Source organism: Pleurodeles waltl, chromosome 7 (assembly GCF_031143425.1).
Source record: "Pleurodeles waltl isolate 20211129_DDA chromosome 7, aPleWal1.hap1.20221129, whole genome shotgun sequence".
NCBI lineage: Eukaryota > Metazoa > Chordata > Amphibia > Caudata > Salamandridae > Pleurodeles > Pleurodeles waltl.
The window spans coordinates 1000839958-1000852438 of NC_090446.1; positions in this window are offsets into that span (position 1 = coordinate 1000839958).

The window sequence follows — 12481 nt, forward strand, 5'->3', positions numbered from 1 at the left end:
CCAAAATTCACTCTGCCACTTCACAGTGGAACACCTGCCTGGACAACCATGTCACAGGCCACACCTACTGGTTGCTACAACTGCTTCCAACAGATGTCAATGAAAGCAATGCCAACCACCATCCACAACCCACCATAGCACATTGGAACCATAGCACTATACCCATACCCAAATCAATGCCTGAGGTGCTGCAGGTGTCATTGCCATCACTGGGAAGAAAATTGATCCACAGCATGCACCACACCATGAAAATGGCTACTACACATCCACTTACAAACGCTTTCTCTTTCCATCCACAGGGAACCCTGCTACTGCCACCCAGCAGAGGATGCCAGGGGCAGACAGCCATCCCAGGGAAGAAGGCCCCAGTGGATGTCTGGATGGGGACGAGTTGCCTGGGCCATCTGAGGTGACTGGTCACTACACTCCCAGCAGCCCCACCCTGAATGCACTGGACTCCCCCTCCCATATGGCTACAACACCTCAGCCAGCCCCTTCTCCTCAAACTAGTGCCTCAGGGACCTCACAATCAGAAGTGTGCCACACAGTACAGGGGCCAGAGACAAGGACACACATCCTACACAATGAAGGGCCTGGTGCTACTGGGAGTGGGCACACTGTGCCAGGGGAACAGGAACAGGGTGCTAGGGGCAGTGGGATGGGATCAGTGGACCAAGGGTCCGGGCAGCCACAACAACTGACTGCCCAGGAGACCTTCACCCAAATCCTGGGTGCATACCACCAAACCCAGAACACCATGGGCCAGATCCTTGCCGCTGTGAAGGAGACCCAGAGGCTGCAGAGTGAATACCATCAAGAGGCCATGCAGCAGTGGAAGACCCACAATACCACTATGGCCTCCATGGCAGAGGTGCTGAAGGAACTCACCACCATCCTGCATGAGTCCATCTCCCATCACAAGGCCCCTTCCATTAGCCACAACCCATCTGAGCCCTCCTCGTCAGCGGCAGCTAGTGGAATGGACGCCCTGCCACAGGATCCGCAGGACACCAGCACCCTTACCCCTGTAGCCAATGAGCCCCCACGCAAGTGAGGACATCCAACCAGACATCCAGCCAGTACTGATGCCAGGACCAAGACCACGGGCAGGAAGTAACCCTCTCCTGAACATTCCCCCTTGTGTCACTGAGGCACCCTGTTGACTGTCCACTGTCATCTCTCTGTTCTACCATGGCCACCATACTGACCTCGACTACACATAGCTAGGCCAAGTATTCCAATGATCCCACCCACCATGACCCCACTCATCACACCTTACACTTGTACCTCCCAAATAAATACCATTAAGCACAGTTACTGCCTACATCTTTATTGTCATGAGTATGACAGATACTGTCATTACATGTGCAACAGTTAACCCAATGTCCTGCAAATGTATGTGTGAGTGGCAGTGGGAGAGCAATATGTAGCAAGGACAACAGTGGAGCAGGCAGTGGCTGGAGAGATGGGTCAAGGGAGACAACAGGTGAGACAGGGAACAGAGTGTACCACACCAATGCCCTGAAAGTAGAACAAGGCAGGGACATCAATGACTATAGCCGTCACATATACCAAATCAACACACAAAATCTGTAACTACAGGAAGCCAAGGCTTAGATGGCAAGTCAAGTCCGAAAACATACAGCCATAACAAACCCACTTTTTCAAAACAAGCCACCCAAATTTTCCCTCCCTCACAGCAAACAGAGCCACACGTTAGGCAGTGCACACTGCCATGAGCAGTGATGTAGCACCGCCTCCCAATCCCAAATCCCAGGACAGGATGCAATACAGAGGAAACTACCTAGTGTAGCACACATAATGCACTGGATCTGGCAGTTCAGGGAACAATGGTCCTGAACATAGATGTCACATGTGCAGCAACACAACAACTGGATAAGAATAGCACTGACCTGTGCACAGTAAGAACCCAACTAGCGGCCACATGTAACTCCCCAACCGATCCAGAGTCAGAGCTCCAATATCCCCTGCTATTACACGCAGCAGGTAGTAGCATGGCACAAGGCAGATGGTGGAACAGGATAAATACCAGACATATGACACATACCTATATCACAGTGGAAGTATTGTCGTATCAGCTTTGCTCTGGAGGCAGCTGCATCCTCATCATCTTCCTCATGATCACTCCCCATGTCTCTTTCATCAGCCACTAGTACAGCTGCCACCTCCTCTGCATCCAGCAATGGTATGTGATGTCTTAGGGCCAGGTTGTGTAGCATGCAGCAAGCAACAATGATCTGGCACACTTTCTGTGGTGTGTAGAGTAGGGCACCTCCGGAGATGTGCAGACACTGGAATCTGGCCTTCAGCAGGCCAAGGGTCCACTCAACCACCCGTCTTGTCCTACTGTGTGTCTCATTGTAACTGTGTTCCGCAGCTGTAGTCGGATGCCTCACGGGTGTCAGTAGCCAGGGAAGGTTGGGATAGACAGAGTCACCTGTGTGCACAGAGGTGAGGCCCATGTCAAGACCAGGAGTATGTAAAACAGGTTGTGAATAGTGTTGAGAGAAGAGGAGCACATATATGTAGGGATATATACCAATAAGCCAGGCCCGGTCCCTCTGTAGAGGTGCTATCATGTGTGGGACAGTGCTGTTCCGTAGAATGTAGGAGTCATGCACAGACCCCGGGAACCTGGCAGTCACTTGTGTCACCTTCTGTCTGTGTCACCCATGCAGGTCAGCGCCCATCAGAAGGGGATATGGCGTGCCATCGCCAAGCAAGTGCAGACCCTGGGGGTCCATGCCTGGCAGAGCACCCACTGTCAAAAAAGATTATGAGGCCCTGAGACGCTGGGTCCGTAAGACCACAGAGGCCCAGCTGGGGACATCCTCCCAATGTGGGAGGGTTGCCAGTCAGACCCTGACCCCCCTGATGTCCCGCATTTTGGCAGTTGCCTACCCTGAGGTGGATGGGTGCTTGAGGGCAGCAGAGCAGCCACAAGGGGGTGAGTACACACTCTCACTTACGATATGTGTTGCCATAGTGGCTCTGGGTGTGCTAGGTGGATTCATGTCCACTATGGGTATTAGTCGACAACAAAAAGGTACACAGTTCCTAGTTCTAGGGAGACAGATAAAGTATCAGGAGCAAGAGCCCTCACACACCCAAAAGGGGTGTCATGCTTCATCATCGGGAAGCTCCTCGTCAGACCGGCGGTGCAATATCTGACGGGCTCCCCTTTCGGGGGCTCTTTACCGGAGATCTTTTTATTGTGTTGCTGCCGTTAAGTTTAAGCAGGTCAGACGTTTATTTTTGCAGGAGAGTGAATATAAAATTGATTAGGAACCCCTAAGTAATCTACTTTACTGGTTATTTCAAGGAGTTACGATCAAGATTAAAAAACAAATCAGAAAGTGGACGATGAGAATAATGCTCAACCACTTTAGAAAAAGCCTGGAGATCTGGGAAATTGTCACCTGACCCCTAGGGTCTGGTCAACATGTTTCGCGTAGTGTGGTCATGAAAGATCCCTTAACGCTTCATCAGGACCTATAAAGAACTGAGCTTCTCCTGACTCTATAGCATTATTTCTAATATATATATGAGAGAGAGTAACAGTCACTTACATTTGTAAAAACTGTCTCGTCAAAATTTTGAATCAAAAAAAGGTCGCCCTAGAGAATAAAAAAATACAAACAGATATTGTGTAGGAAAACACGGTTAAATGACCATCGCACCCAAAGTGAAAAAGGTGAGCTGAGTGATGTTTGATAAATAAGTAAGAAAAACATCTGCTTACCATCCCTCACCGTGTGGGGGGCCCCTTGGGGAATAGCACGAAACAGCCAGTCACTTCTGACGAGGGTTATACATCATAAAGAGGGTTAATACAATATATGTAATACACGCACAAAGTAGTGTACATTGTATTGTCCCATTTAATACTGCATAATGGTTGTAGCAGACTTCATAGTTGTAAATAGTCTCCCAAAATTTTTTTTATAACACAAAATTTTATAGTAAATAACCACACTTTCAGGAGTCCAATAACATGCCTTATATCGCAACTGTCTCTGACTGAACCCCAACGATGATTCCCAAATGATAATGATAAGCGGAAAGCACAGAAGAAAGAGAAATAATTAAAAGACACCATCTTCATCCTTCCTTCCTAACCTCATGCGTCTCTTAGAGGTTCAGAACTTAGTTGCCAAAATCAAAACTGAAAAGACCAGGAGATGTCGAGTATTTGGCGGTGTCACAGCACCAAACCTTAGATTAGAGGTCTGTGCTGACGGGGATCGCAAACAGTGCAAAGAACCCAATAGTATACGAGGCAAGAACGCTTATTGAGCCCTTCGTTACTTACTTGGGACTCGGCGTACTCCTCGCAGAAACCTACCCGCGGCGTGCTGACCCCGAAATGGTGAAACGGGGACGCACTCGAGGATATTTAAAAACCGACGCGGAGGTGGAATGCTTCCGCGTCACGTGATCGCGTCACCATAGAGGTGAAAATGAAAGGTGGACTAAGAATAATAGACTCGGTCAACTCGGGCAACCACAATGTGGCGGCCATCTTATAAGGTGCTCCTCTAGTAAAAATATATCGAGGATGATATGTAAAAAACGGCACTAAATGGGTACTGAACAGAATGTATGTAAGAATGTCAGGGTGCGGTGAGACCTCGGGGTAACCCCACTACTGATCGATTTAAAAAGATAGGAAAAAATAGGGAAAAAAATTTGCGGAGTCATTATAACCTCTTCTGGAGGGTAAGTATGGTTCAAGTAGATACTCAGTGAAGCATCTGGAATGGGTAAGTCATCAAATTGAAAAATACAAAGTAATAACATATTATTTAGACATGATGTAAACGAGGCAGTCTAGTCATGAAGAGAACTAACTGGACAGTGATACCCAAGGAATATCATCATTCAAACCATTGGTATTAGTGTGTAGTTTAAATATCCATCGTTGTTCAAGCCTGAATAGTGATTGGGAGGAATCGTTAATATAGCTGGGAGATTCCAAAATGACCCAGCGTAAATCGTCAGGTCTGTGTGGTGATTCCAAGAAATGGGCGCATAGTTTCGTGGTTATACGTCCGCATCTGATGTTGCTTCTATGCTCATTTATCCGTATCTTAACGGGTCTAGAGGTCATTCCGATGTACCGCAGACCACAAGGACATGTTATCATGTAGATACAATTCTTGGTATTGCAATTAGTGTGTTTTATCAAATTCCATCGGCCGATTGGGGCCAAGTCAAGTGTTTTAGTCTGGTGAGTCAAAGCACACACATTACATTGTCCACAAGGATAATGTCCTGACACCGGGGGGAGATTCCAAAGTGTTGACTGCGTCTGGATAGTGTTTCTCGGACGTGTGTGTATAATCAAGTCCTTGATGTTCTGGGATCGTTTAAATGCAAATAGGGGTCTTGGAATTATGTAACCACCGCTGCCAAGTATAGACCATCTTTTCATGATGAGACTTTTAATCTTATTGGATAGAGGAGTGAAGGTAGTTACACATGTCAGCAGGTTAGTAGTGTCCCTGGTGTTTTGTGAGAGTAATGATTCACGATTATTGTTCCTCGCTCTTTTCCGGGCTCGTTCAACTATATCCTGAGGGTAATTACGTGCTAGCAATTTAGTTTGTAGCTCTTTGGCTTGTTTATGGTACATGTGTGTTGAACTGCAGTTTCGTCTTATCCGCAGAAATTGGCCAAAAGGCAAGTTATCACGTAATGATCTGGGGTGATGACTGTCGTATGTCAAAAGGCTATTCCGATCGGTAGGTTTATGGTATGTACTTGTGGTTAGTTTGCCACCCTGGATAGTAATCAATAAATCCAAGAAGCTGATCTCCTTGGTTGACACTGTCGATGTAAATTTCAAGAAAGGGTTGAGTGTATTCACCCAGTCCGTGAAGGTTGAGGCAACAGTGAGTGAACCATGCCATACTATCAAAATGTCATCGATATAGCGACGCCATAATTTGATGTTGGTAGAGAACGGGTTAGAGGGTGGTAAAATGTATTGCTTCTCGAAGTTATACATATACAAACATGCTAAACTAGGAGCAAACGTGCTTCCCATGCAAGTACCCCTTATCTGATGATAGAATTGATCCTCGAACTGAAAAAAGTTTTCTGTCATTGCTAAATTTGCACACTGCATAATAAAGGAGACGGGTGACGTCAGGTTATCACTATTCTCTAAGAGTGTGGTTTCTACTACCTGCAGAGTCGCGTCTTGAGGTATGTTTGTATATAGTGCCTCGACGTCCAGAGTGATCAAACCATGGACGTCGACAGTGTCATTGATTAATTCAATCAAATTCAAGACATCCTTGGTATCTTGAAGATAGGTAGAGGATTTCTTAACCAGAGGTTGTAAGAAATGGTCGCAAAAAACAGATAATGGTTCTAGTAGGGACCCAATACCTGACACAATAGGTCGTCCCGGCGGTGGTGAGATCCCTTTGTGGATCTTGGGGAGGCAGTAAAAGTATGGAACTTTAGGATGTGGAGTGTTCAGAAAAGCCGCCTCTTTGGGAGAGATCCACGCGTTGCTAGTGGCTTCTAGGATCATTGACTTGATCTGAGATTGTAATCTAGGAGTGGGGTCTCTATTGATCTTTGCATAGTAAGTGTTATCGCTCAACAACCGTATGCACTCTTGTCGGTAGTCCACGGAGTTCATTATCACTATTGCTCCTCCCTTGTCAGCTTGCTTGATGACAATAGAAAGTCTTCATCCAATGTCCTTAAAGCTTTCCTTTCAATGGTGGGAATGTTCATAAAAGGACGTTTCGGATGTATCGTTGCCAGGTCGGTTAAGACCGCTTTTTCAAAGGCTAAAACCTCGCATGGGACAGATGTTAGGGGTGGAGTGAATGTCGATTTTGGTCTTAGTCCAGAATCTGTCTGTGTGCTATCAGATGGAGTATCTGAAAAGTAGAATTGTAGTCTGATTTTGCGAAAGAATTGGGAGAGTTCACAATTAAGCCTGAAAGAATCTTCGATAGGTGTGGGGACGAAACCCAGGCCTCGATTGAGCACCCTGGTTTCAGTTTCAGTAAAATGTCTAGTTGACAAGTTGACTACTAGGTTCTCGGAGGTTGATTTTTGCCTTGACTCCTGGTGATCATCTGGGGTTCTTCCATAGCCCATTGAACTCGTCGGCCTCTGCCTCTTCTTCTGCCTCTTCCTCTGCCCCGGCCTCTGCCTAAAAAAGGCATGTATGGCATGAAGGGGCGGGGTTGGTAGAAGGGGTAGGGGGGCTGCCAGGGCATATGTTGGTTGATAGGAAAAGAGGAATAGTTGTAGAATGGTGGAGCAGATGGATTCTCGTCTGTACTCCATCCGTCCGAGGATGAGCTGTTGCTAGTTTTCCTTGATTTTTTGAAGGAGGACTGAGACTCATCTGAAGAACGGGACTGAACGTCAGTCTCGAAATCTTCTTGAGTATAGGGGTAGACTTTCTCCCGACTGAATCTAGTAATATCTTTTTGGAGTTTTGAAATCTTCTGATTGGTCAGAAAATCTTTAGTTTCATTTAGTTCTGCATTAATCTCAGCCAGCCGGCTTTTGAATGCAGTAAGGGTCACAGTAGTTCTCAAGGTACCCTCCAAGGAGGTGATCTGAATGGCGATCGAGTCCGCCAGGCGTCTGGAAGTGTTGATGATGAGGACTAGCCAATCTCTGGTACACTTCCAGGCTATCTGAGCCCAGTCCTTCCTAAACGCTAGGTCTTGAAGGAAAATCCTGGGCATATTGGACACTAAAAGGCCATTAGGGGCGATGTTGGCTCTCAGGTATTCGGTCATTATAGTCCCGTGTATAACGGTTTTAATAAGGTCACGCTTCAGGGCGGACAATTTGTCCCAATCCTCTTTTAGACTGCCCATGGGAGCTGACCCATCATTACTTAAAATTGACGGTGTTTGCAGAATTGCTGCAACCATATCGTCGTCATAACTCAAACCCTGGTAAGTGTCCATAGTATCAAAGACACAGGGTGAGTAATTAGAAAAATGGATAATCCCGCAGCCGAGGCTGTGCAAAGATATCAACAAAAGGAGGGATAGGGAGGATTAAAGGTCCAGTGTACGTTCTCCCAAAAGGATTAGTCGACAACAAAAAGGTACACAGTTCCTAGTTCTAGGGAGACAGATAAAGTATCAGGAGCAAGAGCCCTCACACACCCAAAAGGGTGTCATGCTTCATCATCGGGAAGCTCCTCGTCAGACCGGCGGTCACCCATGCAGGTCAGCGCCCATCAGAAGGGGATATGGCGTGCCATCGCCAAGCAAGTGCAGACCCTGGGGGTCCATGCCTGGCAGAGCACCCACTGTCAAAAAAGATTATGAGGCCCTGAGACGCTGGGTCCGTAAGACCACAGAGGCCCAGCTGGGGACATCCTCCCAATGTGGGAGGGTTGCCAGTCAGACCCTGACCCCCCTGATGTCCCGCATTTTGGCAGTTGCCTACCCTGAGGTGGATGGGTGCTTGAGGGCAGCAGAGCAGCCACAAGGGGGTGAGTACACACTCTCACTTACGATATGTGTTGCCATAGTGGCTCTGGGTGTGCTAGGTGGATTCATGTCCACTATGGGTATTACACATCTAGGCAGGATTAGCATCATAGGTGTGTGGCTATGCAGTCAGTGAAAGGAGGGGCAGTCAATTCCAATGTGGTATCTGTGTTGTCAGCTTCTCCCAAGATTTGCTAGGCAGCACAAACCAATTGGATCATAGCATTTGTGGTGTCAGGCCTTTGCAGTCAGTTGATGCCAACCACTTTGCCAGGGATGAATGTTGGGTCCTCAATCTGCTGTCAGGCATTGTATGTGTAGTGAGGCAAGGTGGGCCAAGATGTCAGTGTGCAATTTGACTATGGCCTAGTTGGCATGCCATGCTGGATTCTGTTGGTTCTGTAGTCCACGATTAGTGTCTCTCTATGGGCATGTGAAGAGGGCAGGTCCTGGGCAGGTGTGGCGGGTATGCCTCTCATCATGTACACAATTGCATAGCTTCAGCATTGTACATGTGCATTGCTGTGGTGACCCCCATGGTGTTCCATTGGTGTGGCATGTGTTGATGAGGGCATGGCGTGTCATAACAAGGCATCAGAAGATGATGTAGTTACTCTGTGTGACTGTTGTGCTGGCATTGACTGATTGCACGCTCTCTCTCTCTCTCCCACCTACACTCCCTCCCTGTCCTCCTCTGTCTTTGTGTGCATCAGCAAAATCTGGAGAAGGAGAAGTGGCACCGGTGAGTGGGTATGCTGCAGCCCATGGGACCCAGGAGGCTGATACCAGCACAGCTGAGGGGACCAGTTGGACGGAGGGCGAGCAGAGTGCCACGGGGGAGACAGGATCAATGACAACATCTTCGAATTCCTCCTCCGTTGGACGCTACCTGGCTGTGGCGGACCCATCTAAGACCATCCCAGCACTATCCTTGTCTGCCACCCCCTTACGAGCACCACCCTCCCTGGAGCTCCTCACCCAGTTGCCCGTGCCCACTCACTCAGGAGGGTGAGCATCTCCTTCACTGGAGGCACCTCTGCCCCTGCCCCAGTCAGCCCTGCTGCCCTCAATGAGGAGGTTATTGACCTCCTGTGATCCAGCTCTGTGGGGCAGACAACCATCATCAATGCCATCCAGGGACTGTCATCCAAGATGCAGCAAACCAATGCTTTCCTGGAAGGCATTCACAGTGCCCTGTCTGGCCTGCAGAGATTGTTTTAGGTTCTGCCCTCCTTCTTGCTGGCAGACAGTGTCCCTTCTTCTTCCATCCCCCTCCAGCTACCTGTTTCCAAACCCTTATCCATCTCCCCTCACCCATCCAAGGCACACTTACTGACCCACGTGCATCTACATCAACAGACACGATACGCAAGGACAGACTCAAGCACCACAAACACCACCACCGCCATGCACATAAACCACATTCAGATGCAGACATGTCAACATCCACTCCCATCTCCGACTCCACCACCACCTCCCCCTGACAGTCACAACACCACTCACACCTGCAGTCAGCACCTCATCAGTCCCAGATCCTGCCACATGTGCCCACACTTGCACCGTCACCACAATAGCAAACACCCATACATGCACCCCTTACACCACATGCGCACACACCATGACTATCAAAACCCACACATGCAGCACATCCACCATACCTGAATACACCACCCCACACATTCCCCCTGCCATCTCCCTGCATCTCCTCGCCTACCCCTCCTAGTACACCTACACACCCACACTCACCCACCCAACAGTCACCCAGCACACACATGGCATCCACCCACGTACCTGCACCCAAGGCACCCCCATGCACACACCCCACAACCATACCCCTTCCCTCCACTCCCAAATGTCCTCCCACGACCTACCTTGTGACCCTAAGAAACGTTTCCTGTCCGAGTTTTCCTTTTCCCCACCACTGTCCCAGTCCCTGTTCCCCCCAAGCGCCCTGCAACACTTCCCAGACCCCTGCCTTCCACCTCTCAGGCCTCCCCTGGTCATCGCCATGCCCCTCCCCTGCCTAAGACTTCCACTCCCACCAATTCCACAGTTGCCCCTCCCAGACCCAAGGCCAAGCCCACTCTCTCCACTTCCAAGGCCAAGCCCACTCCCTCCACTTCCAAAGCCAAACCCAAACACCATCCCTCCCGGCTAAACCAGCACCATCCAGGAGCAAGCTGAAAGAGCCCCCCTCCAGGTCCAGCCCAAAAGACCCCCTCCAAGCACAAACCACCCCCCACATCCCCTACCACTCACCCCTGAGGTACCTGCATGCCCCATTGAAGCCCATGCCATGTGGAGGCCAGCACGTTGCAGTCAGAAGTCAAGTTGGGGCATGCTACTATGCCCCGTGTGCTCGGGGGCATTACAGAACTTTGGGACTGGCCCTTGGGCCGCTTTGTACATAGTTTTAATGCCATTTTAAGTTTAATAATATATCTGCACCACTGCACTGTTGATATTGATGGTAACAACCTATGTCGTGGCTTTCGTTCAACGTGTATGTGTGGTGAATGTGCGATTTTGCGTGTGTGTTGTGTGTGTGTACTAATGTCCTTCCCTCCAGTGTGTGCTAGGCTGGTATACTTACGGTTGGTGCCTTGGTCGGTGTCGCTGTTCCTGGAGGTCAATGACGAACAGGAGTATTTGGAAGACTTGCAATTCGTGTGCCATGGTGACTGCAGATGTGGCTGTGTTCCTGAAGGTGAGTCTTCCCTTTTATGTTATTCATTTCTGCCATGCTTTTCGTGGCGGTGAGACCGCCCCAGAAATCCTGGCGGTTGGAAACTGACAGACTGCCGGCCTGGAGATGCCTATCCCCGGCTGCAGTGGTCTGTCCACACTGGGGTTCTGATGGAAACATGGCTGTGTTCTGCAGTTGCTTTCCCCCTACACGTAATGTGGCTGTCTTCACCGCTGGGCCTGCGATGGTGTGACCACCACCTCCACCGTGGCGGTCCGCAGACTGCCATACTCGTAATGAGGGCCTAATTGATGAAAGAAAACAGATGCCAGGAGATACCAAGGGTATTTTTAATTTGTGGTCAGGACACAGTCTCAAGAGATTTCCTCTACAATGTATTTCTTCCTTACTGCAGTCAAGGAAAGGTTGGAGAAAGGGACTTTTAAATTCTCTTTCCTATTCCTCTTGAGAAATGTATAAGTTTTCTCTAGCAATTCACAATAAAATGCCCTTGAGCTAATTTATAGTGTGCTAATCTTTTCTTCAATGGATTCTTAAAATTATCATTTTCAGTTTCACCTGCCACTTACATTACAATATGTCCCATATGTTAAAGCCAGTTTCTAGTGTTCTTCCAACATAAGTAGTTGCACATACAGAGACGATCAATCTCATCTTCCTAACATCTAACGGTTTCTCCATCTAAATTAATTTTCTTCATTTAGTATAAGGAAATAAATACTAATCAGCACACTAAAGTACTCTTTTTTTAGCTTAGCTTGTATATTGAGCCTATTAAGAAAGGTCACTTAAACTTCTCTTACCAAATCTTAGATCACTGTTTCTAGTGGTCTCTTTTATGGGACCCCTTAAAAGAGAGATCTCACAGCTTTCACCTGCACCAGACTTCATACTCTACCCATCTGGTGCCATTTTGTTCCTCATGGTTTTCCAGGGTAAGAGCTTTACATCCCTTGGTACTACTTTTTCCCGTAAATCAAAAACAAATTGACTGGTCCAACCATCTCACCATAGCCCCACCCTTTTTATCTAAGAGTTTTATTTGGCCATGAGCACCATGTAGCTGCAGGGGCCTCCAGCATGTGTCCCTCACAGAGCTCTCCTTTAATTAATTTATTATGTACCTGTGTATAGACAGCGTACTTCATTGCCCCTAGTTGATAATCCACCATTTTCTTTAGAAAGCATAAGCATGTAATGAGTTTACCAGGCAAGTAAACTTTCCACATCTAGGACTGCACAAGACCGGGAATTTGGATATTAC